Source organism: Eurosta solidaginis, chromosome 1, assembly GCF_040869045.1.
Source record: "Eurosta solidaginis isolate ZX-2024a chromosome 1, ASM4086904v1, whole genome shotgun sequence".
In the NCBI taxonomy this organism is placed as follows: Eukaryota; Metazoa; Arthropoda; class Insecta; order Diptera; family Tephritidae; genus Eurosta; species Eurosta solidaginis.
Genome location: NC_090319.1, coordinates 65,323,444 through 65,338,407, shown reverse-complemented (window position 1 = coordinate 65,338,407; position 14,964 = coordinate 65,323,444). Strand labels below are relative to the sequence as shown.

Below are 14,964 nucleotides of genomic sequence, written 5' to 3'. Positions count from 1 at the left end.
ATGTATAAATAGCGCCCACAAAACCGTCTAGACTTTTGACTCAATTAGGCACTCAATAAAACAATAATGAGATAATTAAGAATTTGTATTTTGTATGGAACATTGGGTTTATTAAGGGCTTTAATATAGAAAAGTTGGCTAATTATTTCATTGACCCTCTGTGTGAAATTGTTATAGAAATCTCTAAATTTTACGAATATGGGAAGGATGAACAGACGTCTAAGTCCACAACCAATTAACGTCTCATTAACACTTTACACAGGACTTTGTTTATGTCGACCCACTTAACTTCGAGCAATGTTGTTGCTCGAAACTTGATCCACTGCTCCCAACTCTGGTTTTGTGGGGGTATAAAATAGACAAATTAGCAGCTTGGAAACAGATAAAACTAATTAGTGCACCTTTTGTACTTTTCTGTGTTTATTCATTAAAAATACAAACATATCACATGGCCTTTCTTAATTCAATAGCAAAATTAAACTGTGCAAATATATAAACATATAACAATGAAATTTTGTTTTGAAAACAGCCAAATATTTGATTTGTGCCCATTTCCTGAATCTAGAAGTTTCTATTTATTTGTTATTCACACAATCCACTGATGTATAAATAGCGCCCACAAAACTTATCTTGATTTACTCAATATTTAACAAGCATCTCAAAAAGTTATAGTTTAAAATGAGTTTAAGAAATTATTTGGTCCTGTTGGTCGCGCTTAACTTCCCTTTCACCCACACGAATCCGGAATTTCGCGTAGGGGGTAGCAGTTCTAGCAGTCCTGTGGTTACAGAGGATGAATTATATGTGGTGGCAATATATTGTCACGACTTTTATATATGCGCTGGATCATTGATCACCTTGGAAAGCGTGGCTACAGATGTAGATTGCATGTTCGCAGTAGAAGCGTCAATGGTCATAGTTAAAGCTGGTGCCGGGCAAGAGCACGTTCGCCAAGGGAAATCTTTTATGATAAATGAAATCGTCGGATGCGACGGAACGGATATGGAATTAGGTATAATTCAAGTGGAATCTCCCTTTAATCGAGATACGGTTCGAACAATAGGACCTTGCAAAACTGCATTACAACCAGGCATGCAAATGGAAGTTAAGGCATGGTCTTCAAAAAATGCTCATCTTATCCGCTCTACTGTCGACATTATAGCAGAACAGGACCATTGTCGAGCTGAATTCGATTGGCAAATGCGTGTATTTCGCTGCAACACAATTTGTGGACAAGGTGCAAAGGGAATAGAACGTGGATCACCGGGCGTTGTGGACGGAACTCTTTGTGCTGTGGCATCTCATATACGTACTTCAATTTTATATACAGATATATCTAAGGGAAAATATCCTCATATATATATAGAAAGAAATAGGGGGCCGCCATCAAGAGGGCTAATAAATGATGTCATAAATGTAGGAACGGATAGCACTGAGCATAGAAACACTGTGCATTTAGATAGAAGAGCAACAGGCTCAGGAAAAAACTATTAAATTAACGTAGTAGTTTCTATAAACAGTCGTCGTCTTCTCGTGAACTTGAAAACGTAAATTTAAAATATGAGAATTTAAAATATGAAATATTAAAAATATGATATGCTTTTTACAACATTCAAATAAATAATAATTAGTTTTAAAATAAATATATAAATGTGAAAATGTAATACAAACAATGAATTGAAATAAACTATGTTACAAAATTGACAAAATTGTGAAGAATAAAACATTATTTGTGTAAACCCACATAAATGTATGTAATACTTAAATAAATGAATAAATAATTAAATAAATAAATAAATAAATAAAAATGTTTTCGTTTTTCTTTTCCATGAGGAGATGTACCTAAATTATAATTTTTTATTGTAAAACTTAAGCTGCCAAAATCAAAATACTTCGTGAATTAAAAAATCATTGCGCAAATATTGTTGTAGTAATATCAAAGTATTACATATATGACTGCTGAGTGGAACATCGCCCTATCTCGGCTGAAAGCCTCATTAAAGAACTTGTTGTATAAATTTCCCATCTCACGTCAAAACGTTTTAAATTTAGGCAGAGGTAGCGCGTTTTCGAAATGGTGGCTGAGATAGCGTGAAACTCAGCATTCGAATTTATCTAGAAATTGCGATTTAATAAAAAGTTTTGGTTATATTCGTTGAATGTGTGATAAATTAAGTTGTTACTTCCTTTACTGACTTCAACCGAACTCATAAATTTATTTCTATTTCACCAATTATGAGTTGACAAAAAATTAAATACAAAAATACTAAAACTCATTGAAATACTTATCCGCTTTTTATAATATTAAACAAGGTAAAATTGACATCTCTCCAACGTCCTAATCAAGGCTGCTAGGCACGGTCCCTATTGGATGAATTGCAGCCAGGGAATATTTTCGAAGCGGACCCTTCCCCATACCGGATCGCTTCGGGATGTAATAATGGACTTACCACAGCAAGGGGCGTTGTTGTAGCGGACGTTTTTTATCCCCACTCTTAACATTAGACCACTGAGCCCGCCTTGCTGGACAGGTGGTCGTACGACCAATATGAGCTCAAAAACTTTTAAAGTAAGGATGAGAAGTAAAAAGCGATTGCGTCGCTAGGCCAACCAACAACGAGAGTGATCGGTTGGCATGGGCCAAAGAGACAGTGCCCGAGAGTAAATAGGCAACGATCAGCTAAACCTGACAAGAGTGCTTTTAAGAGTTAGGAGGCGTAGGGAAAACGCCCCGTCCCAGAACCAGGAAGAAAGCCGGAATGACAGGAACCAGACCTCAAATTCTGCAAGGCGGAGAGAAGAGGGATGTTCTATAAACACATCCTAAAAGCTGTAGTACGGGAATAGGAAATAAGAAAAAAAACGTAAATGGTAATAAGCTTAAGGGAGGTAATGACCAGACTCCAGCTTATTCGGTGATACTCAAAGAAGCTAATGATGAGTCTCCGGTTTTCACCAAGAAGAAGATGAACAAAGCTGCGAAACAGTCCTTAACTATGGCACTGCTAGATTGAAACAACTCCAATGGACAGGTGTCAACCGAAAGGTAGAGGTGTTGGAATTGGGCAAAAACCCTAATAAAGCTGCGAGTGTAGCAGAGACGCTTATATCAGAGGAGGGAAACAAACCCCGGACACAACGAAAAAAAGTATTGCTTGAGTGCAGTGGCGGAGAATTTAGAGAGAGGCAAACAGCTCAATGGTGTTGCGAGTCTTACAGATAAATATCCAACACAGTAAAGTGGCGTCGAGCAAGCTCCTCCTGACACTTTAGGAGGGTTTGTTTGATGTGGCGCTGATACAGGAGCCATGGGTCTGATCTGGAGGAAATGTTTCTGGATTCAGCGCTCGCGGATTCAGCGTTTATTATACAAAGACGAACAGCAGGGTAAGAGATGCAGTCATGGTTAGAAAACACCTATGCTCGTGTATTCTATCTAACTTCAGCATTGCAGACCTGGCAACGGTAGCAATAGAGGGGGAAAAAGAACCGTCCCTTATCCAAACATCCTGCTACATGGCCTATAACGTGGAAGCCCAAGCAGGAGAGTACAAAAGGCTGGTGGATCAAGATGGGTGGCTTGTCATAGGTGTGAATGCGAATGCGCATCACAGCGTATGGGGAGGGAACGATAATAATGGTAGAGATGAGTCCCTTTTTATACTCAGTTGAGCAGAGCTCACAGAGTATATTAACTTTGATTGGACAACGGTTGGTTGTACAGGTATAAAGGAGTCGAGATAGATATAGACTTCCATATATCAAAATCATCAGTATCGAAAAAAAATTCGATTGAGCCATGTCCGTCCGTCCGTCTGTCCGTTAACACAATAACTTGAGTAAATTTTGAGGTATCTTGATGAACTTTGATATGTAGGTTCCTGGGCGCTCATCTCAGATCGCCATTTAAAATGAACGATATCGGACAATAACCACGCCCACTTTTTCCATATCGAAAATTTCGAAAAATTGAAAAAGTGCGATAATTCATTACCAAATATGGATTAAGCGATGAAACTTGGTAGGTGAGTTGAACTTATGACGCAGAATAGAAAACTAGTAAAATGTTGGACAATGGGCGTGGCACCGCCCACTTTTAAAAGAAGGAAATTTAGAAGTTTTGCAAGCTGTAATTTGGCAGTCGTTGAAGATATCATGATGAAATTTGGCAGGAAAGTTACTCTTCTTACTATGTGTCTACTTAGTAAAAATTAGCAAAATCGGAGAACGACCACGCCCACTTTTTAAAAAAAAAATTTTTTTAATTCAAATTTTAAAAGAAAAGTTAATATATTTACAGTATATCAGTAAATTATGTCAACATTCAACTCCAGTAATGATATGGTGCAACAAAATACAAAAATAAAAGAAAATTTCAAAATGGGCGTGGCTCCGCCCTTTTTCATTTAATTTGTCTAGGATACTTTTAATGCCATAAGTCGAACAACAATTTACCAATCGTTGTGAAATTTGGTAGAGGCTTAGATTCTAGGACGATAACTGTTTTCTGTGAAAAAGGGCGAAATCGGTTGAAGCCAGGCCCAGTTTTTATACACAGTCGACCGTCTGTCCTTCCGCTCGGCCGTTAACACGATAACTTGAGCAAAAATCGATATATCTTTACTAAACTCAGTTCACGTACTTATCTGAACTCACTTTATATTGGTGTAAAAAATGGCCGAAATCCGACTATGACCACGCCCACTTTTTCGATATCGAAAATTACGAAAAATGAAAAAAATGCCATAATTATATACCAAATACGAAAAAAGGGATGAAACATGGTAATTGTGTTGGTCTATTGACGCAAAATACACACATTTTGGTCGATATCTCGAAAACGGCTTCACATATACAACTAGGGCCACTCCCTTTTAAAACCCTCAATAATACCTTTAATTTGATACCCATATCGTACAAACAAATTCTAGAGTCACCCCTGGTCCACCTTTATGGCGATATTTCGAAAAGGCGTCCACCTATAGAACTAAGGCCCACGCCCTTTTAAAATAATCATTAACACCTTTCATTTGATACCCATATCGTACAAACAAATTCTAGAGTCACCCCTGGTCAACCTTTATGGCGATATTTCGAAAAGGCGTCCACCTATAGAACTAAGGCCCACGCCCTTTTAAAATACTCATTAACACCTTTCATTTGATACCCATATAGTACCAACAAATTCTAGAGTCACCCCTGGTCCACCTTTATGGCGATATCTCGAAAAGGCGTCCACATATAGAACTAAGGCCCACTCCGTTTTAAAATACTCATTAACACCTTTCATTTGATACCCATATCGTGCAAACAAATTCTAGAGTCACCCCTGGTCCACCTTTATGGCGATATTTCGAAAAGGCGTCCACCTATAGAACTAAGGCCCAGGCCCTTTTAAAATACTCATTAACACCTTTCATTTGATACCCATATCGTACAAACAAATTCTAGAGTCACCCCTGGTCCACCTTTATGGCGATATTTCGAAAAGGCGTCCACCTATAGAACTACGGCTCACGCCCTTTTAAAATACTCATTAACACCTTTCATTTGATACCCATATCGTACAAACAAATTCTAGAGTCACCCCTGGTCCACCTTTATGGCGATATTTCGAAAAGGCGTCCACCTATATAACTAAGGCCCACGCCCTTTTAAAATAATCATTAACACCTTTCATTTGATACCCATATCGTACAAACAAATTCTAGAGTCACCCCTGGTCCACCTTTATGGCGATATTTCGAAAAGGCGTCCACCTATAGAACTAAGGCCCACGCCCTTTTAAAATACTCATTAACACCTTTCATTTGATACCCATATAGTACCAACAAATTCTAGAGTCACCCCTGGTCCACGTTTATGGCGATATCTCGAAAAGGCGTCCACATATAGAACTAAGGCCCACTCCGTTTTAAAATACTCATTAACACCTTTCATTTGATACCCGTATCGTGCAAACAAATTCTAGAGTCCCCCCTGGTCCACCTTTATGGCGATATTTCGAAAAGGCGTCCAATTATAGAACTAAGGCCCACGCCCTTTTAAAATACTCATTAACACCTTTCATTTGATACCCATATCGTATAAACAAATTCTAGAGTCACCCCTGGTCCACCTTTTTGGCGATATTTCGAAAAGGCGTCCACCTATAGCACTAAGGCCTACGTCCTTTTAAAATAATCATTAACACCTTTCATTTGGTACCCATATCGTACAAACAAATTCTAGAGTCACCCCTGGTCCACCTTTATGGCGATATTTCGAAAAGGCGTCCACCTATAGAACTAAGGCCCACGCCCTTTTAAAATACTCATTAACACCTTTCATTTGATACCCATATAGTACCAACAAATTCTAGAGTCACCCCTGGTCCACGTTTATGGCGATATCTCGAAAAGGCGTCCACGTATAGAACTAAGGCCCACTCCGTTTTAAAATACTCATTAACACCTTTCATTTGATACCCATATCGTACAAACAAATTCTAGAGTCACCCCTGGTCCACCTTTATGGTGATATCTCGAAAAGGTGTCCATCTATAGAACAATATGGTGATTTTCCCTTACTTTGTCTCCACAGCTCTCAACTGAGTATGTTATGTTCGGTTACACCCGAACTTAGCCTTCCTTACTTGTTTATTATATACTATAGAGTAGTCTACAGGTTGCTAACAGGAGTAGCGTTACTACATATGTTGGGCCAACGTCAAGCAATATGATAACAGATTGAGTTTTATTATATATCAGGGTATGAATAGAGGGTCCTTGACAGGACATTCTTCTCAGACCATAAACTTTCTGTTCTGTTCAGAAATGTGTATCAGGAAAACTTGGGCAGCCAAAAGAGGTTACCACCGTTGAGGAGTTGGAGGAGTGCAACAATTCTGAGAAGATTCAAACGGAAAGTAAAGCCACCATGGTGTAGTAAGGAGTTGGTTCTTCTTAGAGAGCAGGTAAAAGAGATTCTTTAGTGCAGAAGTTGCGGAAATGAGGGGTACTAGGACGAATATAAGATCTGTTGTGGATCTTTAAACGTGAAATCAACAGGTCGAAGAGGGTTTCATGGAAAATTTTCTGTGGGAACATATAATGCTACAGCGAAACGACGAGACTGTATCCCCCAGCGGGTTAGAATATACCCGCGGTAGGTATGCCTGTCGTAAGAGGCGACTAAAATATCAGATTCAAGGGGTTGTGTAGCACAACCTTTTCATGTTGCCAGCGCAATATATGTATAGCTTCTCCTAACCCAATTGTCAACCTCACCTTCGAGCGGCGAATCCCGTTTCACTAACAGACGAGGTTCTGGTGACCCCAAGCTCCTCATGGAAAGATTAAAAGATGTGTATATAAAATCAAATATGAATGAGGAGTTAACCTTTTCAGCACAACATACACCAAAGGTAAGTCAATCGAAATTGCATTGCATAAGGTGGTCATAAATATAGAGAAAGCCGTGGAACACCGGGAAAATGCTCTAGGTGTTTTTCTGGAGCTTTCAACAAGATCACGAAATGAGTAAACATGGACAGTCTCAACACAATTAAAGTTCATCCCTCCTTTACAAAATGGATCGGCTCGAAGTTAACCTGCAGAGTGATCACGTCGCAATGGGGTCTATGCGACGTAACAAAATCTGTGAACATAGAAGCGGCGCAAGGTTGGGACGCTGGTTATCAACCAATTGCTTAGGCGTTTCCACGGTGGACCAGTCAAACTGCATGTCAGATTACGTTTCAGTCATAATAAACGGCAGATGCCTAACAACAATCAGCTATCTAGTGGATCAGGCACTTCGGCATGTACAGGCCTGGGCATCTGGCGTCGAGTTAACTACCAACGCTGAAAAATTGTAGTATTATTTACTAGGAAATATACGGTCCCTAATTGCACCAAGCCTAAGCTTGGAGGTGTAACCCTACAAGAAAAATATAGCCCCAAAATATCTAGGAGTCATCCTAAAAGGTAAGTTGTCTGTGAAAGAGAGAGCGAAGAAAGCCAACGCTACATCGTATGCATCCAAGAGGATGCTAGGATGCACGAGGACATAAACTCCCTTACGGCAATTGTCAAACTCATACTTTACAATGGGGTCCTTGTTTGGTGGACAACCACACAAAAAGGTGCGAATACCAAACAAATTTAGGGGAATGCAGATTATCAATGATTAGCACAACGGGAGCCCTAAAAGCTAGCCCGACAGTAGCATTGCTTGCCATTCTACACATCACGCCTGCAGATCTAATGGCCAAAACTTTCGCGTTAGCCACTGCAACATGACTCAAGGCCTTGGGGCAACTTTAGTGAAGGCCGTATGGCCATAGCAGTATATCCTCATCTAATATCGGGTAAACGGAATATACGGTCCCGTGCTCAGCTTCGACTTCAACTACTTTTGAAGTTGCGTATCAGATTTACACACGGCGATCTTTCTAAGCACCAATTTGACATTTTATATCAACTCTTTCTAAACATTTTTTTTATTCATTGAAAATTTGAAAAATTATTGTGAAACATAAGAATTATTTAATAAACTTAAAAAAATTTCTATTCAAAATCAACCAAAAGTTCCTCAATCAAAAAAAAATGTACAAAAATCAGAATTTGAAAACATAAAAAAAGACAGCTCAAAGCAAGTCGCCAAGCGCAAGAAACTCGGTGCACGCGCTTTCCTCGTTACCTCCTCTTCATCAAATAGCAAGTTTCAACAACAAAAATATTTGTGTATAAACAGCGACTTAAGCTCCTATTATATGGAATTGCAATGGACACGTCATTTTAAAAAGTTTTATAAACCTTTTGTACTTTTTCCTCCATAGTCATAACAAATAAAATAGGTTTATAAAGCTCTTATACCTCAAAATTTGTACGGAAATGTCAATTTAAAATGCTTTTTAAACCTGTTATATTTTGTATGAATATGGGGGCTTATCCATAAAAGGGTTAAAAGTTTTCACGGGTATTTCACTAAAAAATTTCTAAAATAATAAGATTTAGTTTATGTAGCTTTAACCTAAATTTAGAAGTATTTTTATTGTGTCAAATTCTTGAAATTAGAAGGTAAAGTTTTTGCTTATTTATCCATGTAAAATTTTGTGAAATGAGTTGTTCCCATGGTTTCCAATTTGTATATTGAAGGTCTCTTCAGCTAGCCCAACCTTTTCAGCCCAATCAAAAAACGAGACCGTACTAAATTGCACAATATTTAATGCTAATTTATTACGGGTTATTTAAATTTATTACACTTGTTCTTTTAAAAAGCAGCTTAAACTTAAGCTAGCCCAACCCATATGCACAATCAAAAAACGAAAACGTATTTAATGAGAGCTAGCCCAACCCTCGATATTTATTAAAATACAAGTGTAATAAATTTAATTAACCCGTATTAAATTAGCATTAAATATTGTGCAATTGAGTACGGTCTCGTTTTTTGATTGTGCTGAAAAGGTTGGGCTAGCTTAAGAGACCTATTTGTATGGTATAGTAATAATATTTCACGTGGAATAATTCTGTTGAACATTTTATCCCCATAGCTCTGCCGCGAATGTTTTTTGTTTATCACTTTCTTGGATGGTTAGAGCAGAATGCCATTTTAGAGATTGGTAACGAACAATAAAACACACTAATTAGCCCGTGTGCTAATGCATATGAGCGCAAAATTTGACTGCCTTTACTTTAATATTTCAATTGCCAAAAAGGTGTCTATTTACTTATTAAATAAATTACATATGTAGGTAAAGAGTTTAACAAAGGAAATTAGAGAACAATTAAATCAAGAAAAATAAAATAATAGAAAATATTGGAACCAATAAGTGGACTGTAACAATTGAATGCGTAGCGGTAGAATCGTATGATGCTGCTGGCATTGAACTTGCATTCGCTTTGTATGTACATAGAGATAGGCATAAATATGTAAATATGTATGTACGCTTGTTTGTTAGGCAAATGCTTGCTAGTGAGCGCTCAACAGCTTTAGTAGGCTATGCAGTTATTATGTATTAAATATGATGTTATGTTGAAGCAGGCATGCTTAACCAACGAACCGATATCATTTCGTTACGATAATTAACGTTAATAAATGAAACAAAGTCATTTCGTTTCGTTTATTAACGTTAAAAACGTCAAATTAACGAAATGATTTTTGACATTACCACCAACGAATTACACAAACAAATTATATGGAGTTTGTGTGTGTATGTGCGCTCGTTGTTACCACCTTACGGCTTCACCATGGCTATAGCATTGCCAGCACAATTCAAACATAAAGTATCACGTTTTTGTTAACGTTTTTAACGTTAACGAAAGCTTTTCGTTTCGGTTAAAAACGAGATACAATTTATCTTTATAATTTCTTTATCGATAATATTTCGAAGTGTTTCAATAGAAACGGTGGAAATTTTTTGATAAACGATTAGCTTAACGTTAAGGTGCATCCCTGTGTTGAAGGAGTTGAATGACTTCCGGCGGATGACGATATCGCAGAGGTTCCCAAGTAGTTATTACTATGGAACAAAGTAGTCTGCGGTTCCCAAACATACCGCCACCCCTGAACGACGCGTTCAGAAAGGCAATGTCCCTACCTTTGAAATTGGACGCTTGTATTCTCCTTTGCTCGTTTTGATGGTAACCACACGTACTAGATCATCATCTCCTTTGTGCACTTCGACGATGCGTCCTAAAATCCACTTTGATGGTGGGAGATTAGGTTCTTTCAATACGACCAGTTTTCCGATTTCAAGATTAGTAGTGGATTGTTGCCATTTATTCCTCTGTTGTAAAGAGGTTAAGTACTCACTATGCCAGCGTTTCCAAAAGCCTTGAACCATAGCCTGCAGATGGCGCCAATGTTGTTTTAAGTTAAAAGTTGTAGTTAAAGCAGATGGCTCAGGCATACATGTATACGGTTCGCCAATTAAAAAATGTGCCGGAGTAAGAGGATCTGTATCAGAAATGCTGCACAGAGGTCGTGAATTAAAAATAGCTTCGATTTGGCATAGTACCGTGCTGTATTCTTCGAACGTAAGTAGGCTGTCTCCAATCACTCTTCTCAAATGTAATTTCATAGATCGTACTCCAGTTTCCCACAATCCTCCAAAACGTGGTGCTGAGGGTGGGATGAAATGCCAATTAACGCCTTCGTTTGCTAAGGATTTTTTTAAATTTATTTTTGCTAAGGATTGAGCCACCTCTGCCCGATCTTCATGAAATATGGAGAGCCGTTGAAGTTCGTTTAAAGCTCGTTTCGCACCGTGGAAGGTGGTACCATTATCGGAATGAAGGTCACTGGGCTTTCCTCGGCGTGCAATGAATCTGCGAAAAGAAGCTAAAAAGGCATCGGTTGTTAAATCACTCACCAATTCGATGTGTAGGGCTTTAGACAGACAGACGAATATGGCAACCCAAGCTTTACCAATTTTTGGATTTCGCGTTTTTGAATAGTTTATGCGTACAGGGCCAGCGTAGTCAAGTCCGCAATGTAGAAAACACCGACTGGGCTGAACTCTTGCTGATGGCAGATTAACCGTAAGTTGAGTGCTGGTTGCTCTTCTTTGCAAGAAACATGTTTTGCAACCAAATATGACCTTCCTTACTAAGTTTCTGCAGCCCAAAATCCAAAATTGTTGACGAACAAGAGCGAACGTCGCTTCGACACCTGCGTGCATATTGATTTCGTGCGTATGTCTTACGATGAGTAGCGAAATTTTGGCGTCTTTAGGTAGTTTAATCGGAAACTTTATATTGTAATTTATATCTGCATGTTTTATGCGACCACCAACCCGAAGTACACCTGATTCGTCTATGAATGGTGAATACCGGATCAGCGTAGATTTGCAATGTAGTTATTGTAAATTTTGTAATTGATCAATGTCTTTAAAGAATGCATGAGCTTGCGCGCCTTTTAGTTATTGGATTCTAGCTTGTTGGAGCTCGTATGTAGACAAAAACGAGTCACTGTAACCCTCTCGACGACGGCGTGCTAATGGATCGTAAATCTTCGAAGTTTCTGACAACACCATTCGGTTCGTAGGTTTTTACAGATGTTTCCGATGTTTGAGAGTGTATGGCAATTGGATTAAATTCGCAGATTGATTTTGGTAAAGTTTCAAGCAGAGGCCAACAATTTGAGCTCTACTTTCTCAAGTTGAAATTAGCTTTTGATAAGAGTTCTATAAGTTCGTTATTCAGAGCTATCAGATCTTCGACGGTGTCGCATCCAGTGGGTATGTCATCTACGTATGCATCGTGCTCAAGAACGCGTGAAGCATTGGGATATTCTCCTTTGTAGTCTTCCGCAATTTGTTTTAAAACTCTCACAGCCAGAAAAGGAGACGGCGCAAACCCATAAGTAACAGTTAGCAATCGGTAATGTTGAAGTTTAGCTGTTTGTTCATGCCTCAGTACAATGCGTTGATAATCAGTTTGTTCTGGATGCACCCTTATGCCGCGGTACATTGTCTCAATATCGGTTGCGAACACATACCGATGCTGGCGGAAACGTAAAAAGACACCAAACAAATCGCGTTGAATCGGTGGACCAATATGTAATCGATCATTCAAGGAATACCCAGAGGAATCTTTAAGCGAACCATCAAAAACTACCCGGCATTTGGTTGTGGAACTTTCATCCTTAATTACGGGATGATGTGCTAAATAAAAACGTCTTGAAGTACTCACATTAATCTGCTGCTCTGGAATCAATTCCATGTGTCCCAACTCAAGATATTCATTTAAAAATGCTGCGTATTGTTGTTTTAGCGCAGGTCGACGTTGCAGTTTGGCATCCATACTATTAAGGCGTGAAATAGCTTGCGGCAAAGTGTCATCGATGGGTTTGATATCGGCTTTAAATGACCACATATGTCCCATTCTCAGCTCGTTGCACTGTTGAAGAAAAATTCCTTTCTACCGGATCGTGAACGAACACGTATGCGGAAATGGTCCCTAATTTTGTTTAGTAATGAGTAATGCTTCCTTTCAAATCTGCAAAATAACTTCATATGAAGCTCATCATTTGTCACTTAAAACATTTTCTTACTTGGGGCTTGGTAGTTCCAAGGGATTCGAATGATCACGACAATGTTTTCCGTATTCGCGACATGTCAATCACCAACATTTTCGCCATTATAAAATAGATTTTATATAATATTAATAACAACATCACATTTGAAAATGCTTAAATTTCTGCCACAAATTGATCAGCTGTTTTTTTTATCTGTCAAATCATCACTTTCTGAAGTTGGCAACTCAATTCAACTTCAACTGAAATAAGTTGTAATTCGTAACACCAAACAGGAGTTGAGTTGTCTTAAATTTGAGTTGTTTTAATTACAACCCAACTAAGTTGAGTTGTAAACGGTAATAGTGGCAATAAAGAAATTTATGAAAAATATGTAAATAAAATTGGAAAGGAAAAAATTTCTAAACTAAATGAACTACTCAAAGTCAAATATATAAGTATAAAAAAAAACTTATGAAACAAAATTTTTATTAAAAAAAAATTACAAAAAATAACAGATTTAGTTCCAGATTGAAATTTGATAGCTAACACTACATTGCACCGTCTGGCAATACCCTCTGTCTAGCACAAACCTAAGTCAGCTAAACGCTAAATAAAGTACGAAATTAACACGTTTACAGCTCGTGTGCTCAAGAGACTATTTATTTTTTTAGTCTTGACAGTTTAGCTCAATAATTAATTTGTCGGTATCATTTGATGTGACAAGCCATATCACAAAAGGCACATAAAATAAATAAACACAAGGCGCGCTAACCTCCGAAGAGATTTTGTGCCGAGCTTCTCTTCCTATTTGGGTCGTTCTACTTTTAATTTTTTTTTTACAAATTGACGGGACGGAAGCTACATGATTTACGCCGACTTCGAAAAGAATCTGCAAGGCAGATTAGTTTTCACTGAGTATTTTTTCATTACAGAAATACACTCGGAGTGTTTGCCAAATCAGTGCCGAGGGGCGACTCGCCCGCTCGGAAACATATTTTTTCGAATTGAAAAACTTTTTCCACATGCTTTCATGTTGCTTTGCCCTGGAATTGAACCCAGTATCTTCGGTGTGGTAGGAGGAGCGCTCTACCACCACTACGACTAGTAAACTTTGACTCTGCGACGCCATATGGAATAAATATGTTTGCATGCCTGAAATGCTGTTTAACAGAATTCTTGTGTAAATATCTCTTTAAGTGTTTACGTCATTCCTACATCTTATCTTCTTATATATATAAAAATGAATGCCATTTTTCGTTGTGATTTTATAACTCAAGAACGGGCTCACCTATCCAAACCAGGCTTTGTTTTAGGCTTTGTTCAGACTATTCAGTAGATGGTTTGTGTTTTGAAATTTTAAGAATCGGATACCAGGGTCTCGAGATATAGACCAAAACGTGGACCTAGATAACTTTAGGATGTGTTTGTTCAATATGGGTAGAAAATGGGAGCTGTTGATGATTGCTATAGTATAGATTATTTTTCATGCCCCTCCGTGACTAGGATCTCGAGATATAGACCAAAACGTGGACCGGGATAACCCTAGGATGTGTTTGAACCACATGAGTATCCATTGTAAGTTGTCGATAAATGCTAATGAATAGAGGGCTTTTCTTTTCGCTGGGTAACTAAGAACTCGAGATATAGACCAACTGGGAACTCGCCTTCAGGTTAAGAGATTGCCTTCTTATGTACTACAACCAGTTAAAATGGTATATTCAATCACATAACAATATAATGCTTTTACCTGAAGGCGCTTAAATGCGCTCAATGTATGGTGAAATTATTTTGAAAAACACACCACAAACCCATTTGTTTGGTCAGATTCAACCCACTTAGCCAGCGGATTATACGTTTTCATATTAACATACATACATCAATAATAGTTTAATCATTTACTAAACGATTTGTTACCTACTTAGCTACGCTCTTTCGCTCTCAAAATTTATGTACTTTCGTCTT

The 14,964-nt window shown here is 38.1% G+C and overlaps 1 pseudogene; it reads left to right on the top strand.

The window, feature by feature from the left end:
• Nucleotides 1–14,964, top strand: part of LOC137236817 (serine proteinase stubble-like) — a 136,378-nt pseudogene that overhangs the window by 77,443 nt on the left and 43,971 nt on the right.